Source organism: Nerophis lumbriciformis, linkage group LG17, assembly GCF_033978685.3.
Source record: "Nerophis lumbriciformis linkage group LG17, RoL_Nlum_v2.1, whole genome shotgun sequence".
NCBI classification, from domain to species: Eukaryota; Metazoa; Chordata; class Actinopteri; order Syngnathiformes; family Syngnathidae; genus Nerophis; species Nerophis lumbriciformis.
In genome coordinates this window covers 20,306,587-20,327,500 of record NC_084564.2, presented here as the reverse complement: position 1 = coordinate 20,327,500, position 20,914 = coordinate 20,306,587, and positions in this window count along the sequence as shown.

Sequence of the window (20,914 nt, the reverse complement as noted above, 5' to 3'; positions counted from 1 at the left end):
TATAAGTTATAGTTATTTGAATGACTCTTACCATAATATGTTACGTTAACATACCAGGCACGTTCTCAGTTGGTTATTTATGCCTCATATAACGTACACTTATTCAGCCTGTTGTTCACTATTCTTTATTTATTTTAAATTGCCTTTCAAATGTCTATTCTTGGTGTTGGGTTTTATCAAATAAATTTCCCCCAAAAGTGCGACGTATATATGTTTTTTTCCTTCTTTATTGCGCATTTTCGGCCGGTGCGACTTATACTCCGGAGCAACTTAAAGTCCGAGAAATATGGTAACACAATTCCACCCAAACATTTATAAAGTCAAATAAAAACAAGGTAAAAGATAACGTATCCAACGTTTGTATTTTCTAAGGTAAATGTGTGCAGAAGATATGAGCATCTACATCAACAATATTATTTGCCTAAATGGCTTTTGTTTAATCGATTTTTGATTGTTTTTTAATCAATCAAGAATCGTCAAATAGGAATCACAATTAATTTTTAAATCAATATTTTTGACACCCCTATATATATGTATATATATACATATATATATATATATATATATATATATACATATATATATATATATATATATATATATATATATATATATATATATATATATATATATATATATTTATACATACACTGTGTAGTGACAGATAGCTAAACACTGGTCCTTGAAAAGCGAATGATGACGTAGACGAAGTATTTTAGAAGGCTGTTTACTGTTGGTCTTTGTCACAAAGTTTACACGCCAGAAGACTCTTTATATTGTGAAACTGAAAAACATACAAAAAAACTTAAAAATTAGCAGTTATGCTAATTTTGCTATGTATTTTGATTTTAATGTGAGCATTGATCAAACATTTTGTACGTATAAGAACAAGTCTTTTGTATGTCCTCCAGTTTCACAATATAAATATTTTCTGGCATGTAAACTTTGTGACAAAGACCAACAGTAAAGAGCCTTCTAAATTACTTCAACTTTGCCATCATAGCGGAAAGCAAGGGATTCATTTAAATTACCGTATTTTTCGGACTATAAATCACAGTTTTTTTCATAGTTTGGTCGGGGGTGCGACTTATACTCAGGAGAGACTTATGTGTGAAATTATTAACACATTACCGTAAAATATCAAATAATATTATTTAGCTCATTCACGTAAGAGACTAGACGTATAAGATTTCATGGGATTTAGCGATTAGGAGTGACATATTGTTTAGTAAACGTATAGAATGTTCTATAAGTTATAGTTATTTGAATGACTCTTACCATAATATGTTACGTTAACATACCAGGCACGTTCTCAGTTGGTTATTTATGCCTCATATAACGTACACTTATTCAGCCTGTTGTTCACTATTATTTATTTATTTTAAATTGCCTTTCAAATGTCTATTCTTGGTGTTGGGTTTTATCAAATACATTTCCCCAAAAAATGCGACTTATACTCCAGTGCGACTTATATGTTTTTTTCCTTCTTTTAATATGCATTTTCGGCAGGTGCGACTTATACTCCGGTGCGACTTATACTCCGAAAAATACGGTAAATTAAAAACGGATAGAAGAAGAAAGGAACTGATAATTATAGTAATTGTCATTTCCGATACTGGTAGTTCTCTTTGTGACTTAATAAGTATGAGTTTTCTTGTTAGTTTTCATTGTTCTTTAGAAATCTTATGAATGGACTGCCCCATTGAACTACAGGATCATTTGCAGACTAATGCTCCCTGGATTGGGCGGTGTGGCTCGGTTGGTAGAGCGGCCGTGCAAGCAACTTGAGGGTTCCAAGTTTGATTCCCGCTTCCGCCATCCTTGTCACTGCCGTTGTATCCTTGGACAAGACACTTTACCCACCTGCTCCCAGTGCCACACACACTGGTTTAAATGTATCTAAGATAATGGGTTTCATTATGTAAAACACTTTGAGTCAATAGAGAAAAGTGCTATATAAATATAATTCACTTCACTTCACTGATTATCGCAGGATTTACAAATCTTCAAGGCTGTAACTACTAAACCCAAAATCAGTGACGTTGGCACGTTGTGTAGAGCACCACAGACTGTGGATGCTTTTAAAAAAGGCTTAAAAACCCTTCTTTTTAAAAAAGCCTTTTTTTTTTTTTAGATATATGCATACTAATTCTAGCTATTAGGCTGTTCTAGTTTTTATTTTATATTTATTTTTATTATCTTTTAATTTTAATTTTAATTTTTTTTAATACACTATAGCACTTGAGGTTGTTTGCTCAATGTAAAGTGTTTTTTTTTTTTACAAATAAAATCGACTATTATTATTATTAATATTATTACATATGTTGCCATCCAAGCAACGTTATCGTGGACGCCCCTGCTTATTTCAGCAAGACAATGCCAAGCCACATTCTGCAAGTGTTACAACAGCGTGGCTTCATAGTAAAATAATGCAGGTACTAGACTGGCCTGCCTCTAGTCCAGACCTGTCTCCCATTGAAAATGTGTGGGGCATTATGAAGCCTAAAATACCACAACAGAGACTGTTGAACAACTTAAGCTGTACATCAAGCAAGAATGGGAAATAATTCCACCTAAAAAGCTTTAAAAATTGGTCTCCTCAGTTCCCAAACATTTACTGAGTATTGTTACAAGGAAAGGCCATGTAACACAGTGGTAAAAATGCCCTTGTGACAACCTTTTTGCAATGTGTTGCTGCAATTGAATTCTAAGTTAATGATTATTTGCAAAAAAAACCAAGTTTCTCAGTTTGAACATTAAATATCTTGTCTTTACAGTCTATTCAATAAATATAAGTTGAAAAGGATTTGCAAATCATTGTATTCTGCTTTTATTTACGTATTACACAACGTGCCAACTTCACTGGTTTTGGGTTTTGTACCATTGAGGACGTCAAGGTCATGTCCTCTGTATTTTTTTAAGCTACCAAAAGAAGATAAAATGATTGACAGCAAATTTATTTTGTGTTGAACATTGTGTGTGATGTCCATATCATCTTCTCTCAATTTACTATCTTTGGTCATGCACAGCTGGCTACAACTCCAGACAGCGAAAAAAGCAATGAAGTCCACATTTACTTTAAACATCATTCGATCCGAAATGTGCTGCCAACATAACGTTAACAATAGATTTAGTGACGTGATTAAAGTTGGTTTCACCTGAATGAAATTGATGTGATGATGTGAAATGCATGTCGGTATAAGACCGTTGTCATGTCAGCCAGGTGTCGCTCCGCCCTATACGCAATGTCCATCGAGTTTTGCAAATGGGTGGGGGTGTTTTGTAAAGAAATGCATGTCAAATGACAAGGCACTTCATATAAAATTGCACCCGAAACGTATTCCCGTCCCCGTCGCGCTGTGTCACTGACAAGAATATGTGAACGTATTTCCCCTTGAACTTCTGGTGGCTCTTGTGTAGCAAAGCAGAAGATCTTGAATTCAAGTTCCTATTGTTGTTAAAATTGTAGTAAGGTTTTGAAATGTATGTTTCAATGATTGTAACATTTGTTTAAATACGCTGAACAGCAGCATATTAATAAAAACACGTGATAGTTTAACCTCAATGAAAGCCTTTGTTATTCTGGAAATTCCCTGTATTGCTCAAGGTAATATTATTTATATTGTATTGTGCTGGGATACCCTTGATTAGAGCCTTCAAAAGCTCCTTTTGTACCAAATGTTGACCTTGGTGTTTCTCAAATCCTAGTTACGGCTCTGCTCACCCTCTGCAGTGCTAGACACCGACACCTATTTAATAATACCACTTTAACATTTGACAACCAAACAATTCATTCATTCATTGGCGATCACTCGACGCGAGTATGATAGTCCTCCTGTTGGTGAGTCTGGTCATTTGTGGGTCCTCAGGTGGCTGTAGAGGCCAATCCGTGATCCACAGACTCTATTGCAGTGGGGGCATATGTGCGTGATTGTTAACATTTGACAACTAAACAATTACACAAGGCGACTCGGTAAAGAATCTGGGTATTATCTTCGACTCAACTCTCTCGTTTGAGTCACACATTAAGAGTGTTACTAAAACGACCTTCTTTCATCTCCGTAATATCGCTAAAATTTGTTCGGTCCGCACATCTGTGGTCACCTCCAAGGTTTCTCATTGTATCTCATTGGGTAGAGTTTTTTCAAGCCCTGATGTGGGATCTGAGCCGAGGATGTCCTTGTGGTTTGTGCAGCCCTTTGAGACACTTGTGATTAAGGGCTATATAAATACACTTTGATTGATTGATTGATTGATTTCCTCTCTTCAGCCGTGCAACTGAAGAGAGGAAAACATGTGCTCTCCAACTCACGCCTGGAGAAGCTCCTAAGGATGGAGCTCCATAGTCCAGCACACTGCAGCTTCCTGAAGGAAGGTGAGGTCCCCGGACAGATAAGGATACTTAAAGGGGAACATTATCACAAATTCAGAATATAAAAATCAGTTCCCAGTGGCTTATTTTATTTTTCGAGGTTTTTTTCAAAATTTTACCCATCACGCAATATCCCTAAAAAAAGCTTCAAAGTGCCTGATTTTAACCATCGTTATATACACCCGTCCATTTTCCTGTGACGTCACAAAGTGATGCCGATACAAACAAACATGGCGGATAGAACAGCAAGTTTATAGCGACATTAGCTCGGATTCAGACTCGGATTTCAGCGGCTTAAGCGATTCAACAGATTACGCATGTATTGCAACGGATGGTTGTAGTGTGGAGGCAGGTAGCGAAAACGAAATTGAAGAAGAAACTGAAGCTATTGAGCCATATCGGTTTGAACCGTATGCAAGCGAAACCGACAAAAACGACACGACAGCCAGCGACACGGGAGAAAGCGAGGACAAATTTGGCGATCGCCTTCTAACCAACGATTGGTATGTGTTTGTTTGGCATTAAAGGAAACCAACAACTATGAACTAGGTTTACAGCATATGAAATACATTTGGCAACAACATGCACTTTGAGAGTGCAGACAGCCCATTTTTCATCAATTAATATATTCTGTAGACATACCCTCATCCGCGCTCTTTTCCTGAAAGCTGATCTGTCCAGTCCAGTTGGAAATGCATCTGCTTTGAGTGTCGCAGGATATCCACACATTCTTGCCATCTCTGTCGTAGCATAGCTTTCGTCGGTAAAGTGTGCGGAACAAACGTCCAATTTCTTGCCACTTTCGCATCTTTGGGCCACTGGTGCAACTTGAATCCGTCCCTGTTCGTGTTGTTACACCCTCCGACAACCCACAGACGAGGCATGATGTCTCCAAGGTACGGAAAACAGTCGAAACGTTGTGACGTCATCGCTCCGAGAGCGAATAATAGAAAGGCGTTTAATTCGCCAAAATTCACCCATTTAGAGTTCGGAAATCGGTTAAAAAAATATATGGTCTTTTTTCTGCAACATCAAGGTATATATTGACGCTTACATAGGTCTGGTGATAATGTTCCCCTTTAATGATTTATATAAATATTAAATGCATTTAAAGTCTTTATAAGCCCTCTACTCAGATTCCACACACACTTCCCAGGCTCTCAAAAAGCTCACTGTACTTAAAATCTGGGATGCACGGACAAACATGCAAGCATGCACTCATGTCAAGTTACATCGAGCTAATACATTTTTCACATCACTGATGTTTGCTGTCTGTCTCTGACCAATTACGCGTCAAAACATTTCTCGAAATCCAATGTTGTTCTGTCGTTGGTAATGAGAAGACATACTTTTTAAATATGCTGCAGCAGGTCCATGACAGCTGCCTCCATACTGCGATTCCCAATCAATCAGTGTCTTATACGCCGCATACACAATTATAAAGCAATCAAACAGTTTTGCTGTTATCATTATACGTATCTATGCGGAGTCTCATTCGTCTGTCACTAATGGACATAAGGCACTATTTCAAGTCAAGACTGGGAGATATGGTTGCGGGATTCTTGGATAAGATACTTGTTTAAGCGGGCCAAGCATTTGGTACCTTGGCCTTCAGTGGGGATTTAAACGACTTATGGCCTGAACTACTAAATGTTTGCGTGAAATAAATTTAGGACTGTCAAAGGCATGTTAATCACATTTTTTTCATAGTTAATTCAAAATGAATCGCGATTAATCGCAGAGAGGTGTAATTTGTCATCATTAATAAGAGTTGGACAGATAATTTTTCAAGTTTTTAATACCATGACTGGACAATTAGTTTGCTTTAGGCCCCGTTTACACTGCACAGCAAGTCAGACACAGATCAGATTTTTTTTGTCATTATAAACGCTCCAAAGTGCTTCAAATCGAACATTTTCGCATCAGATTCAGGCCACGTCAGGAGGTAGTCCTGATCTGATTGGAATCTGATCCTTTCAAATGTGACTTCAGTCCAAACGCAATGCAACCTGAACGTGACGTGTGTGTACTTCTCTACTTAACAGCCATAAAAAGATTAGAAACTACTAGAAATGTCCGATAATGGCTTTTTTGCCGATATCCGATATTCCGCTTTTGTCCAACTCTTAATTACCGATTCCGATATCAACCGATACGGTCGTGGAATTAACACATTATTATGCCTAATTTTGTTGTGGTGCCCCGCTGGATGCATTAAACCAGGGGTCCCCAAACTACGGCCCACGGGCCGGATCCAGCCCCCCAGCATCCAAAATATGGCCCACAGGAAGTCCCAAGTTAAAACATTTTTTTTTTTTTTTTTTTTTTTTTTTTTAAATCTTTCCTTTCTAATCCATTTTCTACCGCTTGTTACTCTTGGTGTCTCCTAGCCGCTCAGGTAAATCATATTGTCTAAAAATGAATTTTCCCATCGATAACGTGACAATGTTAAATGTTGATGAACATCAATGTTAATTGATGTTAAATGACAAAACGGATTATAAAGACAATATATATATATATATATATATATACAGCCTGGCCCCCGGCCAAATTTTTTTTAACCCAATACGGCCCCAAAAAAGTTTGGGGGCCCCTGCATTAAACAATGTAACAAGGTTTTTCAAAATAAATCAACTCAAGTTATGGAAAATAATGCCAACATGGCACTGCCTTATTTATTAATGAAGTCACAAAGTGCATTATTTTTTTTAACATGCCTCAAAACAGCAGCTTGGAATTTGGGACATGTTGTCCCTGAGAGAGCATGAGGGGGGGGGGTATATTGTAGCGTCCCGGAAGTGTTAAGTGCTGCAAGGGGTTCTGGGTATTTGTTCTGTTGTGTTTATGCTGTGTTACGGTGCGGATGTTCTCCCGAAATGTGTTTGTCATTCTTGTTTGGTGCGCGTTCACATTGTGGCGCATAATTGTAACAGTGTTAAAGTTGTTTATAAGGCCACCCTCAGTGTGACCTGTATGGCTGTTGACCAAGTATGGATGCATTCACTTGAGCGGGTGAAAAGCCGTAGCTATTATGTGATTGGGCCGGCACGCAAAGGCAGTGTCTTTAAGGTTTATTGGCGCTCTGTACTTCTCCCTACGTCCGTGTACCACTCCGTACAGCGACGTTTTAAAAAAGTCATACATTTTACTTTTTGAAACCGATACCGGTAATTTCCAATATCACATAAGGCATTTATCGGCCGATAATTTCGATAGTCCGATATTATCGGACATCTTTAGAACCTACCAAATATATTACACTATATAGAGTATATATCCATTCAAACATTATTTTACTTTAATTTATTTTCAAGTAAAAAAACACACATTTTTAAGCTGTGGCAACCAAATCAATGGTGGCAACTATTTTATTTTGTTGTAGTAGTAGCGACTTCCTTGTTCATTTACGAAATCCGGTCAACTTCCTTTGTTTTCACTTTATCGAACTGCACATGCAAGTGACGTCGAGGTATCACAGTCAGTTTACCTGCATATCAAGACACGTACTAACTCGTATGTCACTCAAAAGTGCAGAGTTTAACAATCGGAATCATTTCTATAGTTTGAAAATATCCAGCGGGCCACATTGAAATGTTACCTATGTTATATTATGCCAAGTTAGCGCAGTTAAATGCCTTTTTTTATGCTGTTTTGCAAGACCCGTGTCTCACAACTTCAAACTTCACATCCAGACATGTGATTTGAACTTAATGAAAAAAGACTGAAAATAAGCTGGGGGTCTGGGGGATGCAGGTCCAGGGCAGTGCCCTGGTGGGGATACGAGGGGGGCAACACCTCCGCAACACCACCAGCACAAAACCTTAAAAAATGAAACTCAGCAGCCGATATTGACAATAAAAGTCGTTCTCGCAATTGTTGGATTTGACTTTAAACCATAACCAAGCATGCATCAATGTAGCTCTTGTCTCAAAGTAGGTGTACTGTCACCACTTGTCACACCACGCTGTGACTTATTTTGAGTTTTTTTGCTGTTTTCCTGTGTGTAGTGTTTTGGTTCTTGTCTTGCGCTCCTATTTTGGTGGCTTTTTCTCTTTATTTGGTATTTTCCTGTAGCAGTTTCATGTCTTCCTTGACCGCTATTCCCCACACCTGCTTTGTTTTAGCAATCAAGAATATTTCAGTTGTTTTTATCCTTCTTTGTGGGGACATCGTTGATTGTCATGTCATGTTCGGCTGTACTTTGTGGACGCTGTGTTTGCTCTACAGTAAGTCTTTGCTGTCGTCCAGCATTCTGTTTTTGTTTAATTTGTAGCCAGTTCCGTTTTAGTTTTGTTCTGCATAACCTTCCCAAAGCTTCAATGCCTTTTCTTAGGGGCACTCACCTTTTGTTTATTTTTGGTTTAAGCATTAGATACCTTTTTACCTGCACACTGCCTCCCGCTGTTTCCGACATCTACAAAGCAATTAGCTTCCTACTGCCACCTACCGATATGGAAGGGTGTAACGTGGTAAGTCTGCCGATCAACAGACAGTACAGACACTCAACAACGGCACATTATTTGCGGATTATAATTACTGGTTTGCAAAAGATATTGTTAACCCAAATAGGTGAAATTAGATAATCTCCCACGGCACACCAGTCTGTATCTTACAGCACGCTAGTGTGCCGTGGCACAGTGGTTGAAAAACACTGGTCTAGATCACCTTTCTTTATTGCCTAGAAAAGGTGGTACATAATGTGTGTGTGCTCCATGTCAACAGCATGACTAAAGACCACAGATTAGACCATTTGATGCCATACATGTGGAGGGAAATGAGTGTCTCCATGGTGAGCCCCGGCATACATGCGAAAACCTCATTTAAATAGGGCGGTCTGCACCACTTTTGCACTTATCAATCGCACACGCAGTCTTAGTAGATCACCCGGAACACACCCACTAATAGTACTCACTATTTAATTGTTTGCACACACTTTTTAGCACTTGTTATTTGAATCTTAATAGATCAGGCCCTTCACCCATCTGGCAATAATACTACGATTGCAAAGAAAGAAAGAAAGAAGGTGTAAGTCTGAGAGGCAATCACGATACACGCAACGAAATGACGGTGATGGACTGCCGGGAAATACATTGAAACAATTTCAAATAACAAATAACAAGCTCTAGGTTATAAATGTAGGTCAGTGCTTCTGATAGGACAGCAGAGAAGGCATTTCAGGCACAGGCAGCCAAACACTGTTGAAAAGAAGGATGACTGTATCGGTCAATGGATAATTTGAACTTGAACATCCATCCATCCATTTTCTTTGTCAATGGGATTTATTTCATAAACGTTCCCTTGCAGTACCAGCGGGGTAAAAATAAACATGCAGCAGAATGATTCGCCTTTAGTCTTGTAAAATAACGGCATTGCGTACAGAGCATCGCTCCTGGGATTTAAAGGTTAAGGTTGTGTTTAATACCGGAGATGCAAAAATAGAAATAGCTTATGTTATTGTTTTTCCTCCCTAGCAGCAGTACTGTTTTAGCTGTAAGAGAAGTTGCTCATATTGGTATCGACTAGGGATGTCCGATAATGGCTTTTTTGCCGATATCCGATATTCCGATATTGTCCAACTCTTAATTACCGACACCGATATCAACCGATACCGATACATACAGTCGTGGAATTAACACATTATTATGCCTAATTTGGACAACCAGGTATGGCGAAGATAAGGTCCTTTTTAAAAAAAATTATAAAATAAAATAAGATAAATCAATTAAAAACATTTTCTTGAATAAAAAAGAAAGTAAAACAATATAAAAACAGGTACATAGAAACTAGTAATTAATGAAAATGAGTACAATTAACTGTTAAAGGTTAGTACTATTAGTGGACCAGCAGCACGCACAATCATGTGTGCTTACGGACTGTATCCTTTGCAGACTGTATTGATATATATTGATATATAATGTAGGAACCAGAATATTAATAACAGAAAGAAACAACCCTTTTGTGTGAATGAGTGAGAATGAGTGTAAATGGGGAGGGAGGTTTTTTGGGTTGGTGCACTAATTGTAAGTGTATCTTGTGTTTTTTATGTTGATTTAATTAAAAAAAAAAAAAAAAAAAACGATACCGATAATGAAAAAACGATACCGATAATTTCCGATATTATATTTTAACGCATTAATCGGCCGATAATATCGGCCTGCCATCTCTAATTTGTAGCAAGCAGGCACAGCCCCGGACATCACAGCACGTGTACATCATATCAGCATATGACATATCATACATACATATCCCAACATATCAAACAGATGTGCCAGAGTCTTAAGTACAACATACAAATGTTCAAATGTATCAGGAATTTGTTAACACTGGAGGCAGCTCAAATTTATTTGAATGCAATGATTATGTCTCGTTTTTATTATTGTGCAACATGTTGGTCCCAGGCAAGCAAAATAACACCGAGGCCATTGGTAACTTTGCACAAACAATCGCTCAAAATCCTTGACCGAAAACCACAACACCACCATCACTGTTTAGTTCTCCAAAAATATAGATTGTTAAATTTTGCTAACATCCAAAGATTAGCATCAATATATACGAATGACCCATCGAATCCTAAATAACACTGCGTCAGCGCCACTTAAGCACTTTGTCCAGTTTACATCTGCTGTGACAACTAGAAACACACCAGCCTCCACCAGGGGGCAGTGTAGCGTACCCAGATGTAAAATCTCTTTTGCACAATCAGCCTTTTCATATAAAGCCATAAAAGGAATGTTGATTTAATTTAAAAAAAACAAACAAACAAAAAAAAACGATACCGACAATAAAAAAAACGATACCGATAATTTCCGATATTACATTTTAAAGCATTTATCGGCCGATAACTACATCTCTAGTATCGACACTAACGATCTATGGTCTTATGCAGTATTTAAAGTGTCCATATCAAGGCCGAGGTCGGTCAAAGCATACAAATACAACCTTCACTTTAATTAGCCTTTGCAGATGTCGACCATGTAAATACTCCAAAAGACATTCCAATTCAATCATGGAAATGTGACATTAGATGACTGAAAAAGGGTGGCATTTGAAGCCGACTCCACCTGAATAGAAAAGCAGCTCATTAGGAAAAAGAGTGACGTTCTCTGTCGGGGGGTGGGATGGCCGATATCATCTCATGTTAATGTCAGAGTATCCTATTATTAGTGTGATGGTTTTCTGTTTGAATGGCAGGCAGCATGTTACCCTTCAATGTGTCAAAAGGTGTGTTTAGTAGCTAATTGCGAGTTCACACACTGGAAAAAAAAGCCTTTTTGAGGCTTTGATTTAAAGATAAGAGTTTCAATTAAAATGTTGCACATTTTTTCAGGGTTGTGACACTGAAAAACGATTCTGACAGCAACAACACCCAGGAGGCAAACTCTAATTAGGATCAATTTAAGTGGAAGAAATATGCATTTGAAAATCAGAAATCCATACCGCTTGCCTGATGTCAGCATTTTACACGCCGCAGGCTCTTAAACAACTCCATGCATACCCAAAGCTGTGGTTGGAGAAAAAAAAAAAAAATCCAATTCCCAGGTTGCAAAACGATGGAGCAAGGGGAGTTTTGAAAATGTTGAGCTCTCGCAAAGTGATGACTAGTGTGGATCGCTGACAACTTCAAAGCTTGTGTGGATCCAGGTCACCTGCCAGCTAGCCGGCTGTGTGTATTAATGAGTTGTGATTAAGGAGGAAAACCTGCCTTGATTCACTTCCAGCCACTGACTCACACCCCTGGAGTGTGGTAGAGAGGAAAACATCTTCCCAAAGTTAAAATAGCAAATTAGCCTTTGGGCAATATATGACCTCTCCTATAGAATAAAACATACGTTAATTAGATAAGTGTTTTTTTTTAAATCTCCCACCAAATCTATTTTATTTTTCATTTAGTAGAAAATAAATACTTAAACGTTTATTTTGTATTTTTGTATTAATATTATTTTTTTGATATACTGATTTTGTTGTTGAATAAAAACTGCTAAATATGTATGCTTTAATTGTATTAAACATTTCTAAATATACTAATTTCAAATTTAATTTCCAATATATTTTAAAGTATTACGTTTTTTTAGGATGTTTAAATTAAAATTACTGCTAAATATGTAAGTAAGTATATTAATTTTAATTCATCATACAGCCAAATATGTATATTTTAAGTGTGTTATCATACTACTTTTTAATGATCTATTTTAAATAGAAATACTGTTTAATATGTATAATTCAAGTGTATTGTTATTTTGAAAGTAAATATCCATCCATCCATTTTCTACCGCTTGTCCCTCTCGGGGTGGCAGGGGTGGCTGGGTCCATACACATTTTAATTCCATATAGTTTTACAAAGACAACTAAATATGTATAGTGTATGGTAATATCAGTTTTATTTTACTATTTGTTTTGAGTTAATTGTATTTTCATTTTTAGGTAAATATACACATTTTAATTTAATATATTTTTATATAAAGACAGCTAAATATGTATCTTTTAGTTGTATTTTTTTTTTTTTATTGTATGACTTTTATTGGATTTTTTAAAGTTCAAAGTCTGCTAAATATGTCCAATATCATCCAACTGTATTATTATTTTTTAAGTAAATATACTAATTTCAATTTGATTTATTTCTAAATAAAAACAGCTTAATCTGTATCTTTTAATTTGATCATGTTTTTTATTACTACTACTTTTAATTAGATTTGTGCTTATCAAAAGACAGCTAAATATGTACCTTATTTATTCAAAACCACACTTTTAAAGAAATTGCGTGTCAAAACAACAGTCAGTCAAACTAGACTAGCTCAAGGTGGACAACACAATTATATAATTAGAAGTTGTCAATCAGTCAAAATGTGCTGTCACCTCAGGAGCGTATTATTCCAGATCAATACAGATCAATGCAACGAGGGAAAAAAGCAGCAAGGTTTTTAAGATCTGAAAGGATCCTCTGATTGACAGCCTCTGAGGCGACACTGATTTTCAATGATGGTCCATCTATTAGAAATGGAATAAAAAACACAGTATTATGCACACTTGTACTCTTGCAGGGATGCAATCTTGTATGATTGTTTCATCCAAATTGCAGTAATATCGCACACAGCTTGATCTAATCCAGTGGTCATTGGTGTGTATGTGTATCATGCATCTTGTTGTAAGTGCGTCGTTAGCATTGAGCGTCCCGCCACCCTGTTATCGCTGTTGTTGTTCAAAATCGCTCAAGTAATAGCAGTGACGAGCCGGGCGTTTCTCACCTAGGCCTTCAGTGATGTCCTACTTAGTCCGATCTCACCTCTCAAAATACCGTAATTGATGTCACCACATGGATACGGCTGGAGCATACTTACCAACCCTCCCGAATTTTCCGGGAGACTCCCAAATTTCAGTGCCTCTCCAGAAAATCTCTCGGGACAACCATTCTCCTGAATTTCTCCCGATTTCCAGCCGGATTTAAGGCACGCCCCCTCCAGGTCCGTGCGGACCTGAGTGAGGACAGCCTGTCGTCACGTCCTTTCAATAACTGGTTACTTTCGACTGTACCGCGCTTCCTTTTACACTTCCTAACTTTACTGAGAACCTTTTTTTCCTGTTTGTTTCAAGCATGCTTAGCGGGGAACATTATCACAATTTCAGAATGGTTAAAACCATTAAAAATCAGTTCCCAGTGGCTTATTATATTTTTCGAAGTTTTTTTCAAAATTTTACCCATCACGCAATATCCCTAAAAAAAGCTTCAAAGTGCCTGATTTTAACCACCCGTCCATTTTCCTGTGACGTCACATAGTGAAGCCAACACAAACAAACATGGCGTAAAGAACAGCAAGCTATAGCGACATTAGCTCGGATTCAGACTAAGATTTCAGCGGCTTAAGCGATTCAACAGATTACGAATGTATGAAACGGATGGTTGTAGTGTGGAGGCAGGTAGTGAAAACAAAATTGAAGAAGAAACTGAAGCTATTGAGCCATATCGGTTTGAACCGTATGCAAGCGAAACCCAAGAAAACGACACGACAGCCAGCGACACAGGAGAAAGCGAGGACAAATTCGGCGATCGCCTTCTAACCAACGATTGGCATGTGTTTGTTTGGCATTAAAGGAAACTAACAACTATGAACTAGGTTTACAGCATATGAAATACATTTGGCAACAACATGCACTTTGAGAGTACAGACAGCCCAATTTTCATCAATTAATATATTCTGGAGACATACCCTTATCCGCGCTCTTTTCCTGAAAGCTGATCTGTCCAGTTTTGGAGTTGATGTCAGCAGGCCAGGGAAGCTAGGGTCGATAGGGGGTTTAGCTCGCTCGTCTGCGGGAACAAACTGCCGCCATTGCTTGCCGTGCTACCGAGGTCCTTTGTCCCTGAATTGCTCACACACTCCGGCAGATTCAATGGGGGTCTGGCGGCAGATTTCTTTGACTTTATCGTTGGAAATGCATCTGCTTTGAGTGTCGCAGGATATCCACACATTCTTGCCATCCCTGTCGTAGCATAGCTTTCGTCGGTAAAGTGTGCGGAACAAACGTCCAATTTCTTGCCACTTTCACATCTTTGGGCCACTGGTGCAACTTGAATCCGTCCCTGTTCGTGTTGTTACACCCTCCGACAACACACCGACGAGGCATGATGTCTCCAAGGTACGGAAAACAGTCGAAAAAAACGGAAAATAACAGAGCTGATTTGACTCGGTGTTTGAGAAAATGGCGGATTGCTTCCCGATGTGACGCCACGTTGTGACGTCATCGCTCCGAGAGCGAATATTAGAAAGCCGTTTAATTCGCCAAAATTCACCCATTTAGAGTTCGGAAATCGGTTAAAAAAAATATATGGTCTTTTTTCTGCAACATCAACGTATATATTGACGCTTACATAGGTCTGGTGATAATGTTCCCCTTTAACAATTAGCATGATTGCTCCTAGCTTGATAAGCATGTTTAGCCTTGATAATGCTACTTCACAATGAACTTCACTAGTTTACTATTAATATTAGCTTTGGTGAGTAGCTCCACACTTAGGCCCTGTCTACATTAAGCCAGAATACTCCTTAATTAAATAATTATTTAGCCTAAGCCCCGTGTCAGCCACACTAACCCATCATTTAAGGTTCCCCTCCTTGGATATTTTTTTACACGGGTAAGTGCGCCGTGTATTTCTTGAATCTCCGGCTCTTAGCTTTGTATGGACTCATTGATCGTTTACAAACTGAGTTCAGAGAGGAAGAGACGCCAAAAAAGACCGCGCCCCACAAAGAAAGTGACGTCAGAACAGATGCTTGTGGAAATCACACATGAATACCTCAAGAGAAGGAAACGCGCGATTGCAGCTATTTAGGATACAACACATCTCAGACGGCAACATAGCAATGTTGAGCGACGGTTTTGGATAAGGCCTGGAATAACGGCAGCCTGGTGGGATATGTTTGTCAACGAGTGTGTTGTGTCACACGGACTTCAAGAGAACTTTCAAATATCCAGGTCAGCTGTGATTCTACTTAGAGAAAAACTTTGTTCATTTGTCGAAGGAGAGACATTGACAGTGTGGGCTCCCGTGGACGAGGGAAGACTACGAAAAACAGCGAATGCATTTGGACTGGCAAAGCAAGACTATCAGTTATTGTCCGCCATGTATATCGAGCGATTACTCAACGTCTAGTTTTGTACTCCGTAACTATTGAAACCATGAAGTGGTTGCGGCCATCAAGCACGACCGACAAGTTCAGCCTACAAGCACAGTGTCCTGACCAGATATCTAGATCCTTAGATTGATTGTTGTAAAATGTTCTTTATCACATTGTTTACTTTTACACGTCCATTAAAAATATAATGACTCAGGTGTGATTCACTACAATAGGGCTATTCCAGGGGTCGGCAACCCAAAATGTTGAAAGAGCCATATTGGACCAAAAATACAAAAACAAATCTGTTTGGAGCTGCAAAAAAATAAAAGCCATATTACATACAGATAGTGTATCATGAGATATAAATTGAATTAAGATGACTTAAAGGAAACTAAATGAGCTCAAATATACCTACAAATGAGGTATAATGATGCAATATGTACATATAGCTAGCCTAAATAGCATGTTAGCATCGATTAGCTTGCAGTCATGCAGTGACCAAATATGTCTGATTAGCACTCCACACAAGTCAATAACATCAACAAAACTCACCTTTGTGGATTCATACTCAACGTTAAAAGTTTGGTGGACAAAATGAGACAGAAAAAGAAGTCGCATAAAACACGTCCTAGAATGTCGGAGAAAGTTATACATGTAAACAAACTAGGTGAGTTCAAGGACCGCCAAAATTAGTAGGACAAAACGGTGCTCGCCAAATACTGGAATCAGTGAAGCATGTTTAATATAAACAGTGTGCTTTATAACAATTAGGGAGGTTTGTGTCATGTTTGTCCTCCTACAGAAACCATATTAAAACAACACAAAAAATATTTTCCCCTCAACTTTTTACATTTTTCATACATTTTTGAAAAAGCTCCAGAGAGCCAATAGGACGGCGCTAAAGAGCCGCATGCGGCTCTAGAGCCGCGGGTTGCCGACCCCTGGGCTAGTCTAACAGCTGCTGATGGTGAGGCAATTGATGGGCATTAAAAGGCATTCATCGGCAATGTGTGGCCGATCCATCGGCACATCCCTAATCTACTCAGTATTGTAACTACTCTCACTAACGTCCTGGATGATATTAATTCAGCAATATTTATGATCCAGTTCAGTTAAATGTGTCTAATAAAACGGTGGCTTTCAGACACAAACAATACAATACAGAAAAAAACATGGACGTGTGTCATCAATTTGGGTTTATTTTGCCAACATAATGAAGATATAATGGACAACAATTTAAAATATTCTTTTTTTTTTGTAGCATTTTGTCTCCTTTACAAATAATTGCAATACAAACTTAGCACAAATGAAATGGTTGGATTTGAAGCTTATTAGCTTCTGAATGTCCCATCATCCATCTGGAAAGTGAAAACCTGGAGGCATGGAGCTACCCCCCAAGTGCTCGACAGTCTTCAACTCAGACGCAGCAGGAGTGATCTGTCGTCACGGTGATGTAGCACAACGTCGCAATTAGCATGGCACGGTGTTTCATACGGCGCCTTCAAAGAAGAGAAGTCAGTGGAAGTTTGACCGGAGGTTTTTCTTTTGGAGTCGAGCAGCCTCTTTCATGTGTCTCCCCCTGCGCCAAATGTCAAGTGCAATAAACACAACATGACCGCCTTGCATCAGATGTTGTTGCAAATTTATTTATTTTCTTTTTTTCTTTACACTTCCATGCAATGTGACAAATCTGTGTTAGATTCTTAAACCGAGGATAACGCTAAAAGGATTCAACCTTTGTCTTTAGACCAGGGGTACCCACATATGTTGCCTTCAAGGACCAAAGTGAAAATGTGCCAATGGTCCAAGCCTCAAATTATAATACCATTATAACACCAATTACCATGCAACAGCACCACGAGTGAAGAATGTAGCCTCATACTGCCATATATACAGTAAATACCAGAGGTGTGGACTCGAGTCACATGACTTGGACTCGAGTCAGACTCGAGTCATGAATTTGATGACTTTAGACTCGACTTGACAAAATGTAAAGAGACTTGCAACTCCACTTAGACTTTAACATCAATGACTTGTGACTTCACTTGGACTTGAGGCTTTTTGACTTGACATGACTTGACATGACTTGCCACTTTCCCCAAAATCCAAAGCTTAAAAAGTTATTTGGGAGCGCTCCGTATTTTTCATTTTCTTCGTCTGTCTATCAGCGTGTTATTCCTGTCAGCTGGTGTGCTGTCAGTACAACAGCCAATCAAATTAGAACTACGTTGTTTTCATCACACAGCATTCATCCAATCAAATTGCAGGACAACCAATGACCAAGAGTTGTCCAACAACGTGCCAGTGATAAACAATTATGTTAAAGTTGGTTTCGTTCGGGTATAAAAACTACGACTTGGTCAACAAAAAACGAATTGCCGTATGCAAATCACGCAGTTCGAATATTACAGACGGAGACGCAACAACTTCCAACTTCGTTCGACATTTGAAGTTGCACAAAGAAGGGTAAGTTTTGAATGTAAGATAACGTTTATTGGCTAAGTAACGTGACTTTTATTTGCTGTGTAGTTAAATCGGTGAGGCTGCAAACTCACTGCTAACGTTATAACCATAGACATCTTATAAGTAGACGCATTATAGAGCGCTACTGCCTACTGGGGCAGACGAGGCGCGGGGCCGCCATCTTGGAGTGGTGATCCGCTCCACTCAGTGCAATTCATTTGGCAGGAGCAATGAACTGTCAGCGCATTTAATTCATTTTACCTCACTGAATACCACTGATTTTCACGCGCTTTTTTGTCATACGTGTGTAACAGACACATGTTTTGGCGTGTTTTATTATTCATAGTTTGCTTAACAGTAATATAATATTCTTATACGCTATAAGTGACCAGACGTCCGAGATCAAAACTGGGAATATAATCCCAGAGAAGTGGAAAAGAAACGGTAAACTATTTTTAAGTTGAAGAAACAATATGATTAGGTTATATATACATATGCGTGTATCCTACATAAACAATGTATGAATACATTAGATATCTATATATCTTAGGGACCTATAGACTGTATCTCTGTTGCTTCAGCAGCAGAGAGTTTATTCTGTCTTGACACTTTGTATTGATATTTTCTATTACATTCTTCCCTTAAATGATAATGTTTGCAGTGATTGTTTTATATGTATTATTTTATATAAGTCGCTTTGGATAAAAGCGTCTGCCAAATACTTAAACATATATAAACACCTGAAAGTCTTCATATCAGCTAAAACCACCAATCTGTTTCACTGGATTCAGAATAAAACCAAATTCTGTTTAACCCAACAATGTTAGTATTTGAATATTGTTACTTGAAGACTGATTCCTGGTTACAATTATACTGTTAAGAAAGTATTGTCTTATACTTTGCCTAAAATGAGAATGCATCATAATCAGTAGTGGCTGGTGAATTTTGTTTTAGGTGGGGCTGAAAGTTTGTAAACCAAACCCCTGTAGGGGCGTCATCCTCCCCCAGAAGATTTCTTTGTGATTTTCACATACAAATATTGAAGATCTTTGATCCTTCTCAACTCTGTGGTAATATTATTTTCATAAAATACAACCAATAGTACGTTAATGTTAAATCTCACTTGTGAAAAGTAATCCCCCGATTCCTATTTTCAACAGTCTGCTCATTTGAGCAGGAAAACGCTGAACACCATCTTTGTTTTCTACCTTTCAACTGTCAGTTTAGGCTGCTCGCCGGCTCCTCATCAGCACTTCAAGATGGCGGGCAAATTGCTCACGTCACAGCAACCAATGCTGCGTCTACTTATAAGATGTCTATGGTTATAACGTAATTGCAAACACGGCAATCTGTTGCGTCCACTGCAGTTTGCTACCTTATTCATACTTTTTGTCAAGTGATTTTTTTTTAAGCAAGGTTTCATGAGGTACCTATACATAACGTTACGTTAGTCAATGTATCACACACAGTAACATTACGTTAGTCAATGTATCACACACAGTAAAGTAACGTTAGTCAATGTATCACACACAGTAACATTACGTTAGTCAATGTATCACACACAGTAACGTAACGTTAGACGGCAGTCAGCAGCACCGCGTATTTTAGCCACCTACAAAAAGACAAACATAGTCAAATAAAGGTCAGTTAAAATGTATACTATATTAAGAATATGTGTACATATTGCATAGGGTCCTGACATCTAAAAAGTACAACTCTGTTCATTGTTATGTTCATATATTTGTTATGTTTTTCATGTGTACGCACACATAAACACATACAGTATGAGATGAGATAAGGTAAGAACAGGATAGAAACTGCTGTGGAACTAGTTACAATGCAATATGCCATGGAAATACAATGTTAACACTTGTGAAAATAAGTACAGTTGCACTTGTTTTTTTCAAATGTGTTTATTCTGTAAAGGAATGAGTTACATGTTTAAAATGACTGGTTAATAGTGCTATTTTGAAGTGCAATGTCAGCACTATCTTTTTCCCTGCAATTTCAAATGCACTTGTTTTAATAAATAAATACAGCGTTTTAAAAGCATACACAATCTGTGTAAATATATTAGTCTGTGGTTAAATGACTTGAAAGGACTCGAAACTCAAAATGCAGGACTTGGGACTTGACTTGAGACTTTCCAGTCTTGACTTTGGACTTGACTCGGACTTGCCCTGTCTTGACTCGGGACTTGACTCGAGACTTGAGGGTAAAGACTTGAGACTTACTTGTGACTTGCAAAGCAATGACTTGGTCCCACCTCTGGTAAATACACTATAATGCCAAATGTATTTGGTCACCTGCCTTGACTCACATATGAACTTTAAGTGCCATCCCATTCCTAACCCATAGGGTTCAGTATGATGTCGGTCCACCTTTTGCAGCTATTACAGCTTCAACTCTTCTGGGAAGGCTGTCCACAAGGTTGCAGAGTGTGTTTATAGGAATTTTCGACCAT